At 36.3% G+C, this 25,268-nt stretch overlaps 1 protein-coding gene, 1 non-coding gene and 1 pseudogene across 6 annotated transcripts in view; all 3 read right to left on the bottom strand.

The window, feature by feature from the left end:
- The window catches only part of CCSER1 (coiled-coil serine rich protein 1), a 1,291,789-nt gene that overhangs the window by 1,187,493 nt on the left and 79,028 nt on the right, over window positions 1-25,268 (bottom strand). The window lies entirely within an intron of this gene.
- Window positions 4,046-18,805, bottom strand: LOC119042873 (coilin-like; annotated as a pseudogene).
- LOC119062305 (small nucleolar RNA SNORA3/SNORA45 family) lies at window positions 23,467-23,598 on the bottom strand. Its single transcript, XR_005084960.2, has one exon. It is a non-coding gene; the product is annotated as a small nucleolar RNA SNORA3/SNORA45 family (small nucleolar RNA).

Below are 25,268 nucleotides of genomic sequence, written 5' to 3'. Positions count from 1 at the left end.
CTTCCTGGCACTTTAGACTTACATGTGCAATGACCTATTTGATATCTCCATGAGGATATCTAATAGATATTATGTTGAACTATATGAAATTACCATTTTCAATGGACAAAAATTGAATATAAGAACTTTCGCATGGTTCGAACTAATACTTAAACTTAACTAGGTCCTAACAAAACACTGAATTTCTCAGTCCCACCATTAAATCTGTTCTACCTTGTGTTCTCTTTTGTCAATAAATGGCATCATCACCTGGAAGCATGCACAGTAAAAGTCAAGGGGCCACTCAGGGTTTCTCTTTTCCTTCAGTATCCACACCCAGCTCATTGCAGTGGAAGTCACATACATGGCTTCACCTCCAGCTTGACCATGGCACACATCTCTTCTCTGGGACCTTTGTTTCCATTCTTGCCGCCCTCACCTCCCCCATCACCAAAGTATACACGCCACCAGAAACCACACGAGTCACCTTGTCTATCCTCTACTTAACCCCTTACTGCGCTTTCCAACTGCACATAAATTATGTACCTCTATGTGATCTGACCCACATCTGCCTTCTAACCTCATCACCTACCACTCTGCAATTACTGCCAGGATAACTGAGGTCCTTTGCCCTAGGTACCAATGTACATGAATGAATGAATACGTTTTTATTGGGAACAAGATACAAATATATTTTGTATTTTAGTCAGAGAGGCACTTAAAATATAATTAATTAGGAGAACAAAGTTACATGACAACAAAGATTAAGAATTGAAATCCAACTACATTGGGTTGAAGTTTCATTGCCAATGTTAAACAATATGACCCCCAAAATAAAAAGTTTGACTTCTCTAAACCTTAATTTTCTCATGTAAAAAATAAAAATATAAACACACATATCATTTTAAGCATAAAAAGTGCTGAAAATCATAATGGTTTCATGTATGAAATGCAAATATAAAATTCCCAATGCTTAATAAATCCTGCACTGATCCACAAGGAGCCACAGGATGCCAGCTGATCAACTGGTCTGTAATCTTATTAAATAACAATGCTCCCTTTTGTGAGAAGGATAACTACTTCAGGATGACTGAATATTTAGAGAACAATATTAATTACCTTTTCAATAATTTCTATTTAAATTTATTCCCCAATGAAAAGAAAAAGAAAGAAAGCTACTTACTCTGTTAATTTGTCCTAGGCTACTAGAGTTCTTATGATTACAAATATTTTATACTGTGTTTTGCAACATCTTAATAAGATAGGTAAGCTTAACATTTCAAAGCTGAACACCATCATTGCAACTGACCATTTTACAAACACCAGAAAGTGAAGTAGACAGTATAAGAAATTGGCCTGAAGGAACACAGTAATATAGGGTCAGATTGGTAACACTAAACACCTATTTCAACTAAAAATTCCTATACTCGCTTGCAAATGAAGCATAAATGTTACCTTGATGTGTACTGCTCATTTTTGTAAAATTGCTTTGGTTTTTACAATACATATGAATAAAACTCTACAGTTAATTTTTAAGTAACAATGGGCTGTCACAGGAGCACATAATAAAAGCAACTCACTAAGAATGTCTTTTTCATCCTTCTCCCCTCTGGAACACTGTTTCTTTCCCCTGCCTTCAACTTCACTTCTTTGGTCTCGAACCTATTGGCCTTTGGACTGGACCTGCAACATCAGTTCTCCTGGGTCTCAGGCTTGCCAAATGCAGATTTGGGGAATTTTGAGCCTTCATAACCACACGAGACAATTCTTTAGTTTATAGACAGACAGATAGATAATATTCTATCGGTTCTGTTTCTCTGGAGAACCCTGACTTATACTAGTACAGTATAAACACTGACCACCAGCATTTCAAAGAAACCTTATTTTATAGTCTTATTTCATATTGTTTTAAAAAATATGATCTGCTCTTACATTATGTGTTTGTATTTAGTTTTCTACTCCTCATTAAAGAAAAAGTGGAAGGAAAAAAAAAAGAATGTCTTTTTCAGTGACTTGTGAGAAGAAGCTAGAAGAAAACAAATTAAAGATCTTAACACACCCTTTAGTCTAAGGTAGCTTAACTCTTTCAGATGAGGAGACTAATTACACCATGAAAGAACCAAATCATCAGGCTAAATATTCTACAGAACTAAGTCATTGCACATGTTTATCATAAAAATAGAATTTAAAATTCTTTTTCAGATGCTATTCACCAATTTAATAATATTTTAATATTCAAAGTCCCCTTGATTTTTCCTTACAACATTCATAGTATTAAAAATCTTACATACTTCAAATAAACTACATCAAATAGACTTTGATATTTACAATTAAAAGGAGCTAGATTTTTTTAGCATGTGTACCAGACACAATTCATTCATTATTCTAGTTAATTCTCACAAAAGCCTTACATAAGATGTGCTATTATTTTTATTTTATAGGTGAAGAAACATGTCTTAGTGAGATTAATCAACTTGCCTAAATTCATGGAACTAATGATAGAGCTGGAATTCAAACTGAGCTCAAGTGAATCTAAAGATCATTCTCAGCCCTGGCTGGTGTAGCTCAGTGGATTGAGCACCAGCCTACAAACCTGAAAAGGATCATGGTTCGATTCCCAGTCAGGGCACATGCCTGGGTTGCAAGCCAGTTCTCAGCAGGGGTCATTTCCCAGCAGGGGACACATGAGAAGCAACCATACATTGATATTTCTCTCCCTCTCTCTTTCCCTTCCCTTCTAAAGATGAATAAAATCTAAAAAATAGATAAATAAAATTTAAAAAAAAGATCATTCTCAGCCCTGGCTGGTGTAGCTCAGCGGATTGAGCGCAGGCCTGTGAACCAAACATTCCACGGTTCGATTCCCAGTCAGAGCACATGTCTGAGTTGCAGGCCATATCCCCAGTGTGAGGTGTGTTAGAGGCAACCATACATTGATGTTTCACTCCCTCTCTTTTTCCCTCCTTTCCCCATCTCTCTAAAATAAATAAATAAAATCTTTAAAAAAAGATCATTCTCTATTCAGCTGGTCACAATGCCTCTGAGCCCATTTCTAAGCAACTTTTAGAACTTAGACTTGTTTCTAGATTTTTCTGGTAGAGCATTTAACCTTTGCCAGATGTTATCATACCACTTCAGTGCAAAAAACTTGGTGAACTTTTCTAATGCTAGACAAGTTCTCAGGGCTTTTACTAATGAGAATGCATTTTTGATACTCTCAATATATAAAATATGCATATCATCATAATAAACTAATCTTATCAAGAAGTTAGGAAACTCCAAGACTATCAAGCACCTTGTTACAATTTTCAAAATCCTATTTCATAATTCATTCTCCCCACCCAGAATAATCTGGTGTTTAATCTATACTGTTACAGAAAAACCTGTGTGTTCAGTCTCCCTCATTAAGAAAAAATGGTGATACAAACTTTAAAAAAGATTATTTTTCTAATTGTAGAGATAAGAAATAAACCTAAAAATTCTCTACACATTTGGAATAATGGGATAATAAAAAAAGAGAAACTTGATAATTCACTAGTGTCATAGCTATTATTTTCATTACTGCAATACTTGAGAATTAATGTTAGAAAACTAACAATGTATAGATAAGCCACAAAGAGGAAGTTAATACACTCAGTTTTTGTTATGTGAGCTAAGAATGAAAGATGATGTTACCAGTGAAAGCTTTAATAGCAAAGAAGGTTCCCAGATATAGAAATTATTTTTGTGTAACATATTTACCTTGATGACACATATCACACTGTAGTTTTCATCTATTTTATACTTTAGAGGGGACAGATGTAAAATTTGAGTTACTACAAATCTAATGAAAATTACCAGCTGAATTTTTAGTCTTTAAATACAACATACAAGTTAATAAAATTATCAAGTACTTAACATCTTTAAAAAAGCTTTAATTATGTTTAACTTTTAGAAGCCACAATGTGTAGTGGAAAGGGCCTGGGTTTGGGGATGTGCAGTCCAAGATTTGTGTCTCTGTTCACTACTTCTGGCTGTGTAACTGTGTGTACCAAGTTTCCTATTCTGTCCGAACATCCATTTAAAATTAATTTAAATGCTGCTGCTCCTGATAGTCAGTGTTTCTATTTAAAACACAGGAAACAACAAGCCCTCATCCTCAACCTCTCCCCCCACATGTTCCAACCCCTAACTCCCTTATGAGAAAGAAGGTCCTCTCCTCTACCCCAACCTCTTCCTAAACTGGTGGGGACAGTCATATTGGGAGAAGGACCAGAAGCTGTCTGCCACTGGTTGAGTCATTGTGCTTCCATCCCATAGAATTTGGAGTCTGTAATGACGGCCCCAGACCTGGACAGCCTCTTCCTGCAAACAGGCCTACTGTCTTAAGAGATGTGCAGCCTTGTTCAGGGGGCTCTTTGGCATCATGCATTCCTCATCTGACTCTGAACTAGAGTTTGAACTAGAAGATGATTTTCTAGCTGTCTTGTCCTCGGGGGACAGAGTTAAAGCTAGTTTTTATAGCTACTTTGTTCAGGACTGTTTTTTATAGAAGGCCCTTCCTATGACAATATGGTTGAAATTTTCTCTGAGGACTTTCTGACCTCCAAGATGATATTGCTGAGACCACCACTGTTTGATTCATGATAAGACTCAGACTCTGAGGAGAACCTGGGACTATATTTTACATGAATGTCCATGCTACCTTTCTTTTGGCTTTAACCAGTTCTAGCAGAACTCTAGACTTCCAGACAGCCCACTCTTGACTCTCTGTGCTTTAGGAGACTTGGGATTCTTTGTCTGTTTTCTATGTATGCATCTCTTCTTTTTCTTTGGTGATTTTTTTTGGTCTCTTCTTCATCATCATCTACTACATCATATTCGGTTTTGTTTTTCCTTGTTTTTTTTTCTTCACATTCTGATCTGTGACAGTTTTTGGTTCTAGATCCATGGTGTCCTTAATTTTGTTGTTCTCTTGCCTCCTCTAATGCTTCTTTGAATTTCTACAATTAGTGTCTTCATCTTCTTCCAACTTAAATGGCTGCTTCTTTGCAGGTAAGAAATGAGTGCCACCACCATTACGAACTCATCTACTATTATCCAGAATCCAGTAGAAACACACAAGAAGGACTATAGTCTGTTACCACTATTAGCAGCTGTTCCTCGAGTTGGAGAAAATATTTCATTTAAAGCTTTTGGAATTAACATCCAATTATTCACCTGATGTCTCTGACTACAAGGAAAGAAAAATATTAACCCACAGTCCAGAGACCAGCAAGTAAATATAGAAGTTCTTTCATCCTTACCTGTCATGAAAGAACCTGGGAAATTTGATTTGGTTTACCACAATGAAAATGGAACTGAGGTAATGGAGTAAGAGAAAAGGATCGTTGCTTTCTGGAAAGAGTTGATGGATTGATTCAAGACTGATTGTTGAACCTTCGAATAACATATCAAGTACAGAGTTTGCCTGAGTGTGAGGTTTCTACCTCATAGTTCATAAATGCCTCATTTGTGAAAGTGACTATAACCTGAACTTTAAAAAAAACATCTGAAAGTTGTATGTATTTTTTTATTATCTTCACTTTACAGAATAAGACAAAATATCTACCTCATCATTTAAAATACATGGGTGTGTTGCTTTTCTACAACTTTTTTTTCGGGTTTAATTTTAGTGACAATAATTTAAAATACATTTCCTGTAGGCATTGTTATATACCAGTATGTATGGCTTCTTATCTTTTTTATTTTTTGACCATCAAGTAGCCATTGTCGGAAGCAGTTTGTAAATACCAAGTACAAGAAAGTGCTGCTTATCTTCTCTCAGTAAAATTTATTACATAACATTATAATACACAAAAGCATGTTACTTGACCTAATTTTTTACATTTGAGTTTTCTATTAAATGTGGAACATCTTACAAATTTCAAGTATTTTATAGTTGTAATTGTCAAGAATTAACAAATAGTTGGGTTTGTTGCAGGCAGTAAGAAATCCTTTCACATAATTTCTTTTTTTTTAATTAAATTTTATTTATTTACTTTTCAAGTACATTTTTTTTTATCTATTTCTCCCATCCCACCCCACTCCCCCGCCCGGTCTCCCCCCTCCCTCCCATTCCCCCCCCCCACAGTCCTCATCTCTGTGTCTTTCATACTTGTTCCTCAAAATCCCTCCCCCTTTTTCCCCTTAAGTTTCCTTCCCTCTCCCCTCTGGTCGCTGCCCACTTGTTCTCTATTTCAGTGTCTTTGTTTTTATTCTGTTTGCTTGTTTGTTTTATTCTTTAGCTTCCTGTCAAAGGTGAGATCATATGGTATTTGTTCTTCAATGCCTGGCCTATTTCACTCAGCATAATGCTTTCCAGTTCCATCCATGTTGTGGCAAAAGGTAGTAGCTCCTTCTTTCTCTCTGCAGCATAGAATTCCATTGTGTATATGTACCACAATTTTTTGATCCATTCGTTTACTGATGGGCACCTAGGTTGCTTCCAACTCTTGGCTATTGTAAATTGTGCTGCTATGAACATTGTGGTGCATAGGTTCTTTGAAATTGGTGTTTTAGGATTCTTGGGGTATAATCCTAGCAGTGGAATTGCTGGGTCAAAAGGCAGGTCAATTTTTATTTTTCTGAGAAAATTCCATACTGTTTTCCATAATGGTTGTACCAGTCTGCAATCCCACCAACAGTGAACTAAGGTCCCCTTTTCCCCACACCCTCTCCAACATTTGTTGTTTGTTGCTTTGTCTATTATAGCCATCCTGACTGGTGTAAAGTGGTATCTCATTGTGGTTTTAATTTGCATCTCTCTGATAGCTAACGATATTGAGCATCTCTTCATGTGTCTCTGGATATTCTGTATGTCCTCTTTAGAGAAGTGTCTGTTCAAGTCCTTTTCCCATTTTTTAATTGGGTTGGGTGTCTTCCTAGAGTGGAGTCGTGTAAGTTCTTTGTATATTTTGGAGATTAAACCTTTGTCTGAGGTATCATTGGCAAATATGTTTTCCCATACAGTTGGTTGTCTTTTAAATTTAATACTGTTTTCTTTAGCCATGCAGAAGCTTTTTATTTTGATGAGATCGCATTTGTTTATGCTTTCCTTTCACATAATTTCTTAACTTTAAAGTGAAGGGTTCTTAGGGCCCTGCGCAGAACAGTCAACATGAGACCTGGTTTGTGTTCTGCAGAAGAACTGTTTCACTTGGTGAGAGGATTTACTACCCGGTCAGACCAGGAATGTGTTGTCTTGCTAGAAGTCTCAAGTATCTGGCTGAGTGTGCTGGAATGAGGATCCTGAATAGAAACTTCCTTTCCAGTTTTTAGTCAATGCAAAGCTAAAATGATTAAATATATACTGTGAAAATTGCTTTCTTTTAACAAAATATCGGATCCCTCCTTCAACTTTGCAGATTTTTAAATAAAATTATATTGAAGTAAAAAAATAAAGAGGTCCTGAATAATATGCATTTTAGAGGACTATATAAAGATCAGTAAAGACAACCAATTCTGTAGTCATCTAATTAGAATATCCACAGTAAATGCTATCTGTGATTACTCATTGCCCTTTTATAATAAAGGAAAATGAACTTAATGTTTTCAAGCTTAATTATCACAGAGATATAGAAATAATGCATTTTATGAATGTCTATTAATTGATGACCTACTATATATCATTTATTAGCTCTATGTTTTTGTCCACCCTTTTCTCTTTTTCCATCTTTTTATTCTCAATGAATTATGTATTTTTGATTCAATTATTTGATACATTTCTTGGTAGTTTGGCAGAATCAAAATATCTACAGTTGCAGAGCTATTTTAAGTTCAGTGAAGTCAGAAATAGCATCTTACTTCTATATCCACTACAGCATGTAATGCTTTGCTATATCATGATAGATGGAGATGAATTCATTCATGGAACTTATTATCATGCATTAAGTCAGGATTAGTAGATTTTACTAATGCTAGAAGTATACCAAAGGCATATGTTTTGTCCTGTAATTATTCCATTACTCATTTTATAAAAGTGTTTTATAATGGTTTTCATAGCATCACCTGTTTTTTTTCACACAATAAATAAACCATTTGTACTTAAGTATTAGTTTTTCAACGCTCATGTTTCTGCAACACTCTTTTAAAAAAAGAAAATTGCAAATAATTTACTCGTTGGACTTATTTATGTTGGAATTCTTTAAATCATGTATAAAATACCCCTCCCCCATCTTTTTTTACATAAAGTGGAGGAAAAAAGCACTTTAAGGAAAGATTATAAATCCAAAGAAAATTGCCAAAGCAATTATAGTATTTCCATCAAAGCTTATCTTTCCTTTAATATAAAAAAGAATAAAGCAATTATAACAAAATGGTTCTATGTCCTCACTGCTAAAAAAATTGCTTGCCAGTGGTAACCCCTATGTTAAAGCAAGAAAACACACAAATATTGTGAGCGATTTAGCACATGGCTGTTACTGTGGTTCATAATAAACCAGCTTTACCAAGGAATTACTAATTAGTATATACCTTTTTAAACACTATTCTTAACACCTGTACACCTGGACCACTGTCTCTTACATAGACATAATACAGTTGACAACTCATTGACATATGATTATAAGTCTATAAACATACTCGCAAATGCAAATGACAGCATCTATTAAAGACTAAGAGGCAGTCACTAATAATAACCCGTTCTCACCTAAGCCACAATAATGGCTGTACTAACAGCAAAGAGAAAAAAATGATTGACTAGTAACAAATTGATCTGTACACTTGCATGTTCCTCGGTGCCTCAAAATCAATATTGCCCTTTAGTTGTGCCAAATGAACTGTGTGCTATTTCTCATGCAGACTCTAGGGGTAAACAGTTTCTTCACTAGCTTATAAAAGACATATGAATGATTCTAATTAGAATAGAGTTTATTGATACTCCATGGGTTTCTTCCACTAAGGTCGCTCAAACACTTTATCTAAAGAAGGTGGGCAGACATTCAGCGGCTCCCTATCCCACTGCGAAAAACTAGGTGTAGTACATTTGAAAGATATAGTGAAAAATAAGCACAGACATAAGCTTGGTTACTGAAAGCAAGGATCAGGTGACTGATCAGGGTAGACAAGAACAAGGGACTAAAATCAATGTACCAGTAAACAACATGACATTCCTAAGAAAATCAGAATTGTTGGTTTTGCTGTAACTGGATAGTTTGTAGTTAGTTGTAGCTACAACTAACACCTAAATGTGAGTTAACATGTGCCTGTTAATGAATTACAATTCACCCTTGAACAATGCAGGGGTCGGGATGCCAACACCACATGGGAAATCTGTGTATAACTTTTGACTCCCCAAAACCTTTACTTGAGTAATCCTAGGGTACCCATAGGGAACTGGTCCCAAGACCTCTGTAGGCCCCAAAATACATGAACGCACAAGTATTTTACCTAAAAACGTAAAACAATGCATCATGCTTGGATTCTCAACCAAAGATGAAAGACAGTGTTTTCTATGCACAGTTCATTGAAACCATGGATGTGAAACCTGGGGATATGGAGGATCAACTTGTATATTTATTGAAAAAAAATCTGTGTGTAAGTGCCCCTGAACAGTTTAAACCCACGCTGTTCAAGGGACAACTGTAATTGTCCTCCAGCTACTACTGCACTCTTCAATATGTACATGTTTTGTGATCATAGATGGAAATCCTTAAAAAACTTCTCCTTTACAATAAGCATGGTGTTAAACTTTCTAGACAGAGAATTTGGAGGGACACTGCAAGACAAAGGGGCCCCCACAGTTTCTACTGCCAAGGGGTTCAAGCCATCTAATGGGCAGTCACCAGTGTGACTGCTGGTACCTGGTCTGCTCTCTCTGCCACCACCTTGTGCAGCAACTTGCAGACCCTCTTTGATGCATGGCCAAATTTCTGAAGTTCTCTGCTGTCTAATAGGAGGAATTACTACAAATTTTCTCAGAGATCTGAACCCCTTCTAGGTTTGTTCTTCTTTAGTACACTCTCTCTGCCCTAGGGCATCCTATGGGTTTAGCCATGTCTCCTAGTTATACTGTTGTCATAATTTAATTGTTTATTTATTTATTTTATTGTTTATACTATTACAGCTGTCTCAATGTCCCTCCATCCTCCCCTCCCACCAGCACACTCCCCATCGTCATAGTCATTCCCCAAACAATTGTCTAGGCTTATGGGTCTTTCATATATGTTCTTAGTTAATCCCTTCGCCTTCTTTTAAGCAGTCCCCACCTCCCTCCTCCCATCTTACAGCTGTCAGTCTATTCCGTGACTCCATGCTTCTGTTTCTATTTCTTTGTTTTAGGTGTTTTTTTGAGTTTTTTAGTTGTGTTTTTCTCCTTTACTGTTCAGTTGCCTTATACCCCCCACTCCTAGCCCCACAATCACCACACTGTTGTCCATGTCCATGAGTCCTTTTTCCTCTTTTCTCAATCCTTCTACTCCCTTACCTACCTGTCTTACCAATAGTTGTCATCCTGCTCTCCATCTATGAGTTTGTACCCATTTCACTTGCTAGTTCAGTTTGTTCATTAGATTCCACATATGAATGAAATCATATGGCACTTGTCTTTCTCTGACTGGCTTATCACACTTAGCATAATGTTCTCCAGGTCCATCCATGCTATCGCAAAGAGTAAGATTCCCTTCTTTTTTTTTACAGCTGAGTAGTATTCTATTGTATAAATGTCCCATAGCTGTTTCATACAGTCATCTACTGATGGACATTTGGGCTGCTTCCATATCTCAGCGATAATAAATAATACTGCAATGACCATATTCTTTTGAATTAGTGTTTTCAGTTCCTTTGGATATATTACAAGAAGTAGGATCACTGAATCAAAAGGCAGATCCGCCTTTAATTTTTTGAGGTATCTCCATACTGCTTTCCACAGTGGCTGCATCAGTCTGCATTCCCATCAACAGTGCAAAAGGGCTTCCCTTTCTCCACATCCTCACCAGCACTTGTTGTTTGTTGATTTATTCATAGCTACTCAGACAGGTATGAGGAGATATCTCATTGTGGTTTTAATTTGCATTTCTCTGATGATTAGTGACATTGAGCATCTTTTCATATGTCTATTGGCCATCACTATGTCCTCTCTGGAGAAGTGTCTATTCAGGTTCTTTACCCATTTTTAACTGGGTTGTTTTTTTGGTGTTCAATATTTTATGTTCTTTAAAATTTTTTGATATAACCCCTTATCAGATATATTAGAGAATATATTCTCCCATTCTGTGGGTGGTCTTTTTTTTGTTGTTGATGTTTTCCTTTTCAGTGTAAGAAGTTTTAGCTGGTGTAATAACTTTTCTATGTTAAGCTCATTTATTTCACCAAACACAGTTTCCATCTCCTGACTGCACTGACTGATACACACTTCTACTGAAACCTGGTGTCAGAGCAATCTGGTTAGGAGACAACTGGTGAAATAATTATGAGCTACACCTAAGAATAAATAAAAATATAAACTTGATCAATTTTAAAAGGTAAATTAGAAGTTGATTACACATAACAATACCAAGTAAATAAGTTATTTTTAATATTAGCAAAACAGTATGACATAAGTTTCAAATATGTAGCAGTAATACATTGTTTACATTAATGTGCCCATCTTTCTATGCCAAAGATCAATGTATAAAGTTTGGTCCACATCTCAGTATCACTAAGGTAATATCCCTGACTATAGCCTACAAAATCATCACTATTTATGAAGATTAACTTCTATGGGATATAGGTGCATTTTTTCCTAATGAATGTCCAAAGTTCCACAAATTCTTATGTGAAGCAATTCCCAAAAAATGTGTTTTTATTATTAATCGTTCTAATTCTAGAGGAAAATTAACCAACATAATTAAAATGAACTGCTTGCAGAAATCATCCACATAGTGCTCCATTAGAGACAAAACAACATTCAAAATATATGTTCTTTTTATTATTATGGGGACCTGTTTTGCAAACGACGTATCCTTGGTTACTTGGGAGTGAGAGAAACAGAAAGAAGGAGAGAAAAGGGGTAAAACTGTCACCATTGGCACAAAAAAGTCACATCTAACAGGACAGCTCTGCTTCCAGGGCACTATCACCATATCAATAGAAAATAATTCGAGGTTCGATATAAAAGCAATAACAAAATCTGCATCGTCGGCACAGCGTTTTTTATGGAAAATGTTAGCTGTTGCATTATTTTACTTTTGGCAAAGCTTCTTTTCCCCACATGACCTTTCAGTTACATTTGAAGAATGCCAGACTGAGCTCTCTAATGCTCACCCTCCAGCATTACCTCATTAAGAACTTTCTGTAATCTAAAGGAAACAGGTTGTGCAAGCCTTACTCAGCCTTCCAAAAGAAGCAATGATTAACAGACCCCTGGACTATTTGATCACTGGCATGCCACTCCTGGAGTTTAGAGGAGGATATTACATACCCCTGCCGCCCCATTATTGTAAATAAACAATTGAAGTTATGTATAGTACAGGAGCTTCAAAGAAAGGTTTGACTTTCTGAGCTAAAGTGATTTTTTTTTCACAAACAATGTATTTTGACAGCCTTTTGCTGATTCTTATCAGCAGCCTGGGATAATATAGGTTCTCATTACCAGCACCTCATCCAGAAATATGCTGTTTCTGCTGTTGAAGGCTCTGATAAACATACAATCACTTTAACACACACTCCAGGGAGCAGGACACACAATTCTGATTAAGAAAACTGTTGAATATTAACTAGCAGTGCTCACTGAGACAATAGCTGAGCAACTTGTCCTTGAAAAATACAACATTAAACCTGTTCTCAGAGAAAAATGTTGCTGGTTGACAGCTGCTACTGCTCCAAAACCCTAGAAGCACCTCATCATAGCAACAGTCAGCTTTCAGAAAAATCAGCACAATTAAGGTGTTATCATTATTTGCAATATAACGGTTCTCCATTCACAGGTGATAAATTCATACATTTAAGAAAAGCCACCCATCAGTAATATTCAGCAGCATTTCCATTTCCAGAGACATACTGAAGAGTATGCAGTTTTAATTATTTTCTATTGTTGTTTAATTTTCTACAGACTTATGAAATAGTTTTCTATGTTTGTGTACAGTAAATACAAAAAAAGTGATATCAATCTACTTAATGAACTAGCTAATACTTCCTTGAAAAAGCTATTGAGAAAAATTTTCATTAGTCTGCTCAACTATGAACTAACTCTGAATTCAAGTGCTTTCAAATTTCTTTTTTTTTAAATATATTTTATTAATTATGTCATTACAGTTGTTCTATTCCTCCCTTCATTCCCCTCCACCCTGCACACCCCTCCCCCACCATTCCCCATCTTTAGTTTATGACCACATGTCTCAAGTTCTTTAGATTCTATATTTCCCATACTATTCTTGCCCTCCCCCTATCTATTTTCTCCCCACTGTCTATGCTACTTATTCTCTGTACCTCCTCCTCCTCTCTCCTTCTCCCACTCCCCTGTTGTTAACCCTGCATGTGGTCTCCATTTCTGTGGCTCTGCTCCTGTTTTAGCTATCTGCTTAGTTTGCTTTTGTTTTAGGTGTGGTTGTTAATAACTGTGAGTTTGCTGTCCTTTCACTGTTCATCTTTTTTATCTTCCTTTTCTTAGGTAAGTCCCTTTAACATTTCATATAATAAGGGCTTGTTGATGATGAACTCCTTGAATTTGATCTTATCTGAGAAGCACTTTATCTGCCCATCCATTCTAAATGAAAGCTTTGCTGGATAGAGCAATCTTGGATATAGGTCTTTGGATTTCATGACTTGGAATACTTTCCAGCCCCTTCTTGCCTGTAAGGTCTCTTTTGAGAAATCTGCTGACAGTCTAATGGGAACTCATTTGTAGGTGACTGTCCCCTTATCTCTTGCTGCTTCTAGGATTCTCTCCTTCATTTTAATCTTGGCTAATGTAATTATGATGTGCCTTGGTGTGTTCCTTCTTGGGTCCAACTTCTTTGGGACTCTCTGAGCTTCCTGGATTTCCTGGAAGTCTATTTCCTTTGCCAGATTGGAGAAGTTCTCCTTTATTATTTGTTCAAATAATTTTTCCACTTGTGGAGGGGCTGTTCCTCTTCCCCTTCTGGTACCCCTATAATTAGGATGTTTGAAACCAATAGTAATGGAAAGGAAACTGAGACTCAAATCAAAGGAGTGGACCAGAAGGAGGAAAAAAATGACCAAACAGAAAAGGATGAAGAAACAAGAATTCAAAAAAATGAGGAGAGGCTTAGGAACCTCTCCTTAGGACATCTTTAAACATTCCAAAATGCTTTCAAATTTCTTCTGTGTAAACAGACTGGGAGCAAAAAAAAAGAAATCTAGAAAAGGATCTCTAAGTACGGCCACAAATATTTCTTACACATACTATTCAAATAAAATGAAAGTATCAAGTACGGATGACAGAAAGAATACTCAATACTCATAAACATTAGTATTTAAAATGCCATTGGTCATCCTACCAACTTTTAAAAGCTCTTCTTCCTTCATAACTTTAAATATATTAGGAGAACATTAGTATCTTCAAGTAAGACACATGAATTTCTATTAAAAACTGAAATTTAGGCAGGATCAAAAATGTAAGGCAACTATCATTTTTTCCCGTGTTGCTTTTTGATCTTCATTTTATTCATAGAGTTCTTTATATCATATGCTGGCACATAGCTCATAAAACAGCAAAACACATATGTAGGTATGATGCTCAAATACCAGAACATTAGATTGTTTTTTTAAATTTTATTTATTTATCTTTAGAGGGGAAGGGAAGGAGAAAGGGAGAGAAACATCGATGTAATGGTTGCCTCTCATGCATCCCCTGCTGGAAACTGACCTGCAGGGAACCAGCCTGCAACCCAGGCATGTGCTCTGACTGGAAATGGAACCACAATTGCCTGGTTTTCAGGCCAGAGCTCAATCCATTGAGCTACACCAACCAGGGAGAGATTTCTTTCTTATATATCATGTGTTAATCTATTTTTCTTTCATTCCACCTTTAAAATTAAGAAAAACCACTCAAGTAGAAAATAGGCACACTTAATACACACACAACAACATCCACACATCTGTTAGGATAACAAAAAAAACCAAACATTTCAAAATTAACATATTTATATATGTTAAATCAAATTCTATTTATCATGCAATTTACTGGGGGGAACATAAAATCCTGGATGCAAATTCATTCTATACCATGGATATGACACATCAAAAGGCTCACCATACTTGAAATCCATGTATTTAAGTATTACTTACCAATCCACACTTAATTAAAAATAAAACACAAAGCTCTCAATCATTATTGCATGTGAAATGGGAATATAAACTTGCATTATACTCAAACAAGAAAACTGATCACTTGATCATGGATGGACCTAGGGAACATCATGCTCAGTGAAATAAGCCAGTCAGGGAAAGACAAATACCATGTGATTTCACTCATATGTGGAATCTAATGAACAAACTGAACTAATAAGAAAAATACAGACTCATAGAGAGCAGGATGACAGCTATGGGAAGCGAAGGTTAGTGGGTGGAGGCAATGAGGTAAAAGAAAAAAAGGATTCATGGACATGGACAACAGTGGGTGATTGCTAGCGGTGGAGTATAAGGAGGCTAAGTGGTAATGAATAAAATACAATAAAAATTAAAAACTCAATGAATGAATGAATTAATTAATGAAGGCCTTAAGGAGGAGCATCTTGACCAGGATTTTGATACAATAGTTGTTTTTCTTGTTAGACTATTTGTAGCAATAAAAAATAAATAAAAAGAAACAGAAAAGCTTTTCAGCATTGAACTAAGAGCTCTTTCAAACTAAGAGCTCATTGCCTCCCATAAACTTTGTCACAATTAAAAAATTCAAACAAACTTTTACTTTCAGTTAATATGATAAAGAATACAGCATTGTGATATTCTTCAGTTAAATATTCCTTATTTTGCATATGTTTTGGGAGAGGTTGATAAATTTTCATGCTATTTCCTTTTTTTCTAGCTTTGAAACAATGTTGGCTTCCTTGTGAGTTAGGGTTGGAAGCAAAAGTAAAAAGAAATCTCTCCCACCAACAAAATCACTTTTTCCCTGGAAGGCTTTTGATATGAGTGGCATGAATTATTAATAGGACTTCAAAAGCAGATTTGACTTTCTGAGCTCTAGTAATAATTCCCTTCTACATATAATGTAAATCACCCTACCATCATTCCTAGACAGCAAAGTTACATATACGTACATAGCAATTATTTAATAACTAGTATGAATCAATTCTTGCACAGATATATTTTTATGATTATAAAATTTAAGAGTTTTTTAATTATTTTTTTTCAAAGTAAAATATCTAATGTATTGGGCCTTCCATCTTAAGACTAAATTATGTTTGACAACTTCTGAAATTCTATCAAATAAGCAATAACCAGCCTCAGTAAGTCCCCAGCCCCCAAACCTCTTCCTAAGTGTCCCCAGGCCAGGTACTAGCAAGCAGGCAGCATAGATTCACAGCTTGGCTTCCCTGGAAATATCCAAGCCCAGCATAAGTAGCAGCCACCTCAAATTGTTTTATAGTTTAGGAAGAGCAGCCCCAGGCAAAACACAGGTGGGGGCTGAACTTGGCCTGCACCACATGGGAAACCCCAGAGATGGCACACTCATTGGACAGCTGCAGACCACATGGAGAACCACCACTCTGCCCCTGTACAGCTGATCCTTCAGAGGGTGATGGTTGGCAGTCAGTGGTCACAGCCAATCCTTGCAGCTTGCTGACCTGGGTAGATCCCTCCCATTGACCTGCCAACAGCAATCAAGGCTCAACTACAAGAGTAAGGTGTACTCAGCCCACACAGAGGATGCACCTTCAGTACCCAGCTTGGGCGGTACAGGAGGCTGTGCCACTGGACCCTACATCATACCTACTACATTAGACCACACTACCAAGACACAGAGTCAAAGCAGCTCTACTTCATACATGAAAACAAATACAGGGAGGCTGCCAAAACCAGGGGACAAAGAAACATGGCCCAAATGAAAAAACAGATCAAAACTCCAGAAAAAAAGCTAAAAAATGGAGATAAGTAATCTATCAGATACAGAGTTCAAATTACTGGTTATAAGAATGCTCAAGGAACATAGTGAGGACCTCGACAGCATAAAAAAAGATCAAGACAGAAACAAATGATAGAATAATCGAAATAAAGAGCAATTTTTAGGGAAGCATTAGACTGCATTAAGCTGATAATCAGATCAACAATTTGGAACATAAGAAAGCAAAAAATAACCAATCAAAACAAGAGAAAGAAAAAGAATCCAGCAAAATGAGGATAGTATAATCAGCCTCTGGGACAACTTCAAGCATTTTAACATTTGCATCATAGGGGTTCCAGAAGGAGAAGAGAAAGAGCAAGAAATTGGAAATATATTTGAAGAAATAATGAAAGAACACTTCCCTAATTTGATGAAGGAAATAGACATGCAAGTCCAGGAAGCACAGAGTCCCAAACAAGATGGATGAAAGGAGGCCCACTCCAAGACATATTGTAATTAAAATGACAAAGGTTAAAGATAAAGAGAGAATAATAAGAGCAGTGAGAGAGAAGCTGTTAAGTTATCTACAGGGGAGCCCCCAATAAGACTGTCAGCTGATTTATCATAAGAAACTTTGCAGATGAGAAGGCACTGGCAAGAAATGTTCAAAGTCATGAATAGCAGGAGCCTACAGCCAAGACTGTTCTACTCAGCAAAGATATCACTTAGAATGGAAGGGCAGATAAAACAGCTTCCTAGACAAGAAAAAACTAAAGGCATTCATCACCACTAAGCCATTATTATATGAGATGTTAAACAGACTTATCTAAGAAATCAAAACTATGAACAATAAAATGAAAATAAATAGATGCCTATCAACAATTTAATCTAAACAGCAAGTTATGGAAATGAGAACAGAGACAGGGTCATGGATATGGAGAGCAATTGATGGTTGTCAGATGGGAGGGGTTGGTGGGAGAATGGCTGAAGAGGTTAGGGGATTAAGAAGTACAGATAGGTAGTTAAGAATAGCCATGGGGATATAAAGTACAGTATAGAAAATTGAGTAGCCAAATAATGTATACACATGACCCATGGACATGAACAATGGTGCTGGGATTGCCTGAGGTAGTGGGGGGGGTGCTGGGTGAAGGGGAGCAATGGGAGAAAAGCTGGGACAACTATAATAGTACAATCAATTTAATATAGTTTTTAAAATAGAAAGAAAATGTTACTGAGTGACATCAGCAAGATGATAGAATAGAAGATAACAGTACTCATGCCCTCCCATGAAAAACCATATATACGTACATACATAACATTCATTCTAAGGTTCAAGTTTTTGTGCTCATGTTTCCAGGGCTAGTGCTGCATTGCACAAGGGAAGAACCTCTGAGGAAAAGAAATCTCTAGGGAAGAAGAGAATAATGAATGGAAGTTCAAGAATAGTTGTCCCAGATGCTAGGGAATATAAAACACACCTCAATCATCTTTTATCCCAGGCTCCATATATTTAAGCCTGAGTCCTAATGCAAAGGATATATAGGTAATGAGCCAGTAAAATCTAAAAGCACCTGCTTGTCTAGAGAATCACCATGGGACATTTGAGCCCAAGGCATCAACAGCACTGGCACCAGCAACAACAGGGCTGGCAGTATTGGCAGCAGCATTAATGACAGTGGAAGTGCAGTTAGTGACAACAGAGAGCCTGGCAGCCTTCACATCATCTCCCTGCACCTTGAGCATCCACAGCCTGGTATCAATGGCAGCAGAACTGGTACACAACAGCAAAGAAGCAGCAGCAGCAGCAGCATCTTCCATGCCAACCAGTGGCACTTTGGTTCTCAGTGACTGACAGCTCAACAAAGCCTAGGTAACACAGTGGTATGACAGCAGAGATCTTGCACTCAGCCATAAATGGGATAAAACCCAGAAAATGCAAATTGTGAGCTATGGTGACAGTGGTAAAATTATTTAACCTCTCTAAACTCATATTTCTTGTGTGTAAAGTGAAAATAACAGTAGTTCCTGTCTAATATGATTGTGGTGACAATTAATGAGATAATCTACCTAAGAAATTTAGCATAGTACCTAGAAAATGATAATGACTCAATAAAGGTGGCTCAAAAAATAGGAGACAAATCTAAGACTCCATGTGCCATGAGGGCTATGTCTTATCAAGTTTCATATGATATACCCAGGGATTCCAAAATTTATCTCAAAAGAATATGAGAGGTGTTGGCATATGCATGGCCTGAGAGGAACGTTAGATTGTGGCTGCTACTTTTGCCCTAGTTTTACCACCTGTGTAAGCACAGGTGGCCTGGGAATCACAGGCTGGACTAATAACCATATTTTCCAAATTTGCTAACTTCAAACCGTCAAAGCAAGCATTTGCTTTCCATTCATATGACATAGCACAACATTAAAAAACAAAACCTTTAAACAACTTCATTAACTCAATAATAAGATTCTTTCAGTACATTTTAATTTTTTTACAATTATACATATATTCTAAGAAATGCATAATTTAATAGTATTCCTATTTCAAAACTGATTAATATTTGTTATTTGTTATGTGCTAATTATGTAAGATTTGGGTACATTGTTCATATTAATGATACATATTAACAGGAGAGAAAAATAGAAGATTATTCTCCAAATTATAATAAGTAACAGCATGATTAAAAGTTTTTTCCAATCTTTCTTTAATCATCTTCAATATTAGTCCTATCTGCCCAGAAAATGTGTAGCAAGAAGCTTATGTAGTCTTTTATTAGACAATGATATATTTCCATCTTTTTTTGCTAAGTTTAGCAGATTCGAATGACTCCAGATGGTTAAAAATATTAGTAAATGAATTAAAATTGAAAAACCACAATACACATGCACCTTTACAATTTTGAAGAAAATACACATTTTCCAAAGTATAAAGTTTCACTGAAATAGGTGCCTGTCTACCCGCTAAGCTATCTGATGCAGTACATCTCAGAATTGTGATGCAATTACCCAACTCTGCCTAAAAGCAATTAGTCTTCAGAGCATAATGTTACAGGATTGCAGAGTTAAAAGGACCCTGAAAATTCTTCTTAAATTGAGCCACCTGTCAGTTTAGCTGCATCAATTGCATCTTGCTCAGTTCTTAACAGAAGCATATGCTGAGCCAGAATTAGGAGTACAAGATGTTTACGGGGGAGTACATCTACAAGAGATAAAGAGGAAGGAAATAAGATTATGCAGGGGAAGCCTTCAAACCACAGAGCAGATCCAACATTTGTGGGGAAAAATAGAGTAGGCAGAATTGGACAAGAAATATGTACAGAATAAATGTAGAGCTCACAAAGTTTTGACCAATTTAATGGGAAGCTCCAGAGCAAAACAATATTCTTGCCTTGGCGGAAACTGCCAGCACCTAGAACCTTCTCATGCTTATAATTCTCAGTCATTAGTTGGGGAATGATCTGGAAAAGCACTGCCTGCGTTTGAATGCTAAAAAGGATGCTACAGATTCTGCAGCTAAATGTCTGCTAACTATACTCCTCACAGCTGTAAAACAAGTTTTCTTGAAAGGCAGCATGACATCATGACTGCCACACATCTCAGAAAGGTGGTTAAGCCAAAGCCCCCTGACTGTCCTGTAGTGGAGAATGTACTACTTTGTTGAGTGCCAGTTCTGTTTTTGAAAGTGAACTGTGTGTGGCAGTTGCATATTTAATTTCAATATGAGGAAAGCTTCATCACACTGACATTAAATGCATGTATTCATATGTGGCTTCTGATTTTTTAAAATATTTTCATTCCTTAGATTCTCAAAACTTACTATATCCCTCTTACCGAATAAGTGAACTGTCTTTGGATAGTTGAAAATAATTCTGAACCCACTTGACTTTTCATTTGTCCAGTGTTAACACTGGAAATTACTTAAATTTCTCCAAACTCCATTTCTTGGAGAAATTAGAACCTCACATTGGCTGAGGTCTCAGTATTTTAAGATACTCACAGAGATGACAGACAATAATACTCAGTCTTTAGTACATGGAGACAGAGTAAATCTGGAAGTCAGTGATTATTGCAGATACCTATTTCTACTTGTCACTATACCCCAAAACTTCAAGGCTTAAAAACACAAGCATTTATTTGCTCATGAATCTATACTCTGAGCACAGCTCTGGGTGTTTTGGCTTGTCTCACTTAAATCACTCATGCAAGAAACATCTTCTAGAAGCTGAAATGGGGCTGAAATCCAAAACAGCATCGCTGATATGCCTGATGCTTTAGCCGGGGTAGCTGGACCCACTACTAGCTAACCTGTATCTCTCTCACTGTCTCCTCACAGCCTCCCTGGTGGGGTAGTAACCTGCATTACATGGTGACTAAAGAGCCCACAACAGTAAAAGTGGTAGCTGCCCAGCCAGCCTCTTTAAAGCTTAAGCCCATAACAGCACTACTTAACCTACACTGTAGTCATCAAAGCAGGTCCCACAGCTATCTCATGGATTAAAGATGGTGAGAAATAGATTCCACATCTTGGCAAGAGGAGCAACAAAATATTTATGGCCAACTGTAATTGACCACTGAGGCAAAGCTGTTATAAAGCCAGTAGTGCATTTGAAGCATCAGTCTTCAGGGACTGAGGAGAGACAGAAAAGAGAAAAAAAGAAACAGAGCAAAAAGTGGGTGTGCCCCAAACAGAACAGGTAGGTTCTATACCAAAGATAGGAGCAAAGGAAAAACAAACTATTTTAGTGTGGCAACTTAATCCAGAAAAAAAACTAGCAGTGGAGCTTTAGATCTCATTTAAATAAAACAATATTTTGTCTTACTAAGTATTGGATGCTATCCTAGTTTCATACCCTCTATGAATCTCATTTTCTCAACTAGCAAGGAGAGAATACAATATCTATCTCTTTAGGTTGATTAGAGAATCAAATGAGCTAATGAATCTATGAAATCTGTCCCACTCAGGAGTGGGGGGTTTTAGTTTGATTTTTTTCCTTTTTGTTTCTCCTCTTAACTTCAGGGAAAGGTATTGAAGGGCCACTCTTGACCCAGGAAAGGTTCATTGTCAGAAGGGTGGAGGCTGAAGGAGTTGAGCCAAATTTGATGAAGTACCATGGGTTTGTCTTGTGATTACAAAGTTATGTATGTGGGAGTTTTGAAGGCCTGCACAATGAATCATTGAGGGCTTCTTAGGTTTACATGTCAGAGACCAGAAGCTCTTGGTGTTCTTGGAAAATTCAGAATCCTCTGGAAGTACACTAAGACTTGGGCTAATTATGACCCTATAGCTTGTGGTTGTACCTCTGGGGCCTCTGGAATACTGGAATGGCCAATAGCCCTCTGTATCATTTATAAACATACCAATTACAAATATAATCATCCACTTGTTTTTAAAAACATGTATTGAGTGACTATTACTTGACAAACATTACACATGGTTATGAAAAAGACAAAAATCCCCTCCTACTTAGAATATTACTTAAGTGTCAAATAAACCATATTGTGTTTCATTCACTAATCATTATATGTATATAATAATCATTAAAATATTTAGGAAATGATTGTGTATTATAATATTTAATGAATATTTAATATTTACCTAAAATATTTAGAAAATTTGAAAAACAAGTTATAGTACAGTAAGAAGAACAGCAAATGACAAAACACAGATGATAAAAAAACAATATAAATGACTTCCAGCCACCAGACCACTTTCATTGGAGCCAGGGATTTTCAACTTTGGCTTATTTTTATTGAACAATGCAGCACCCTGAGAAAACCATTACAATCAATTGTTTTATAACAATATCTTTAAAATTAGTTCAAATAGTCATTAGTTGATACTGATGCCCCATATGCAAATAGAAAAGGAACAATGAAAAAAGTGAACAGAAATGGAAACACTGAAAATCCCTTTGTAATATATTAGCCTCTGGAGTCTGCCTTTTCTCTGTCTTCTGATGAAGGCTAGAGCTCTAGCTAGGAATGAAAGTGATTAGCTTGGATATGTACACAGCTGAACATAGAACCCCTAGCCAGTAAGATGCTAATGATGCTACTACACAGAAATCCCAACCTATTTCATAAGTAAGTATATAAATAAATAGATAAATAAATAAATGTAAATTTTAAAAAGTACTGAAATTATATATATTTCCCTAGAGTAATTTTCTAATCTAATAAAACAGTTATTCAACACATATTTGCTGAACTTGTTTTACCTAAGCTTCTAAGATTCAAAGACAAGTAAGACATCATCTAACTTCATCAAGTTATCAATATGTAATTATTAAGAATATTAATTTTGGATTTGAGAGCATCTTCCTTTTTTCCAAGCTTTATTAATATAAAACTGACATATAACACTGTGTAAGCTTAGAGTGTATAAGGTGATGATTCAATACATGTAAGATATTATAAAATGATCATCAAGATAAGGTTAGTAACACCTCCATCACCTCACAGAATTAATATTTTTTAATGCATGTCACTGACCTGGTGACTGGCCACACCACAGCAGGGCCAGAGTCAGTGAGTATGGTCAGCAGTTGTTCTTCAAGGACTCCAGCACACTAAGGCAGTAGCTGATATCCAAGTGTGACTCTAGCCTTGACAAAATTAATATTTTTAATGAAACATTTAAGTTTGCTCTCAGCAACATTCAAGTACATAATATAGAATTGTCAACTACAATCACCATGCCGTGCATTAGATTCCTAGAGCTTATTCATCTTATAACTGGAAGTTTGCATTCTCTGAACCGCATCTCTGCATGTTTCCCACCCCCAGGCCTGACAAGTACCATCTACTCTGTTTCTGAGTCTGGCTTTTTACAACTTCACAGGTCAGTGATATTATACAGTATGTGTCTTTATCTGACTTATTTATCTAACTTCTGACTTATTTATCTGACTTTATCTAACTTCACATAATGCTCTCAAGGCCTATCATCCATATTATCACAGATAGCAGGATTTTCTCTTTTTTTATGGCTGAATTATATTCTGTTGCATCTTCGTTACCCATACTCCACTGGGGTACACTTAGGGCTGTTTCCACACCTTGACTATTGTGAACAATGTGTCAGTGATCATAGAGGTACAGATATGTTGTTGAGATGCTGACTCCATTTCCTTCAGATATATACTGAGAAGTGGGTTGCTGGATATCATAATTCTATAGTTTTTATGGAACATTCATACTGTTTTCTATAATTACTGTACCAATTACATCCCCTCCAACAGTGCATAAGAGTTGTCTTTTTCTACTCCCTCACCAACATATTTCCTATCTTATATGGTTTCTTCTACATACACATTCATGTCACTATAATCACTGGATTAATATTGTTCACATTTAATAAACTCCCGAGAGTGTAAGTCCTACAAGGTCATAAAGCAAGCTCAAGATAACATAAATTACTAGATGCTTTGATTCTAAATCCACCTTTTTCTTTCCATTTGTGACACTCCTGATAATACCTGGTCCATGCTACAGTGCAGTGATCACTGTCCTCATGAATCTCCCACATTACAGATTGATGTGATCAGTACTTTTGTGACTCAGTCACATACTTTTTGTTGATAATGTATAATATTCTAACCACTTAATTGGCTCTCAGCCTCTTTCACTAATACCAATAATGAAGAGTTAGTGATTTCCATATATTTCAAAAAAATATTGCTTATCCTGAACTTCTAATAAACATTGTAAAATAAACTTTGTATTTAATTATATTTTAAAGTCTTATGACAAGAAGTATAGTGTAAAAAACTGCATATTGTGTTAAACACATAGAGACAGTCACTCTAAAAAGGTTACACACTATATTATTCCATTAATCAGATAATATTGAAATAACAACATTTTAGAAATGGAGAACATATTAATGGTTGCCTGGGGTTATGGATGGAGTGGGTGAGGCGAAAGGGATGTATGATTATATATGGGCAATAGGAGGAACCCTTACGGTAATCACATTGCTCAGAGTCTTGACCAACTTCTGCATTTGAAAAAATGGTGTAGAACTTACACATGAAGCACATATAAATGAGTACAAGCAAAACTGGTAAAATCTGAAGATTAGTAGATTGAATCAATGAAAATATCCTACATGCAATATTGTATTATAATTTTGCAAGGTGTTAATACTGGGGCAAACTGGGTGAAGGGTCCATGGTAACTCTGTATGTGACAACAGCATATAAATCTAGAATTAGCTCAATTACATTTCAACTAAAAGGAGACATAGAGAGCATGTGTTCATAAGAATCCCAATATAAAA

This window comes from Artibeus jamaicensis, unplaced genomic scaffold, assembly GCF_021234435.1.
Source record: "Artibeus jamaicensis isolate MK-2021 breed Jamaican fruit bat unplaced genomic scaffold, CSHL_Jam_final contig_452, whole genome shotgun sequence".
NCBI lineage: Eukaryota > Metazoa > Chordata > Mammalia > Chiroptera > Phyllostomidae > Artibeus > Artibeus jamaicensis.
Note: the sequence above shows the minus strand (reverse complement) of the source record. Positions and strands in the feature narration are given on the sequence as shown.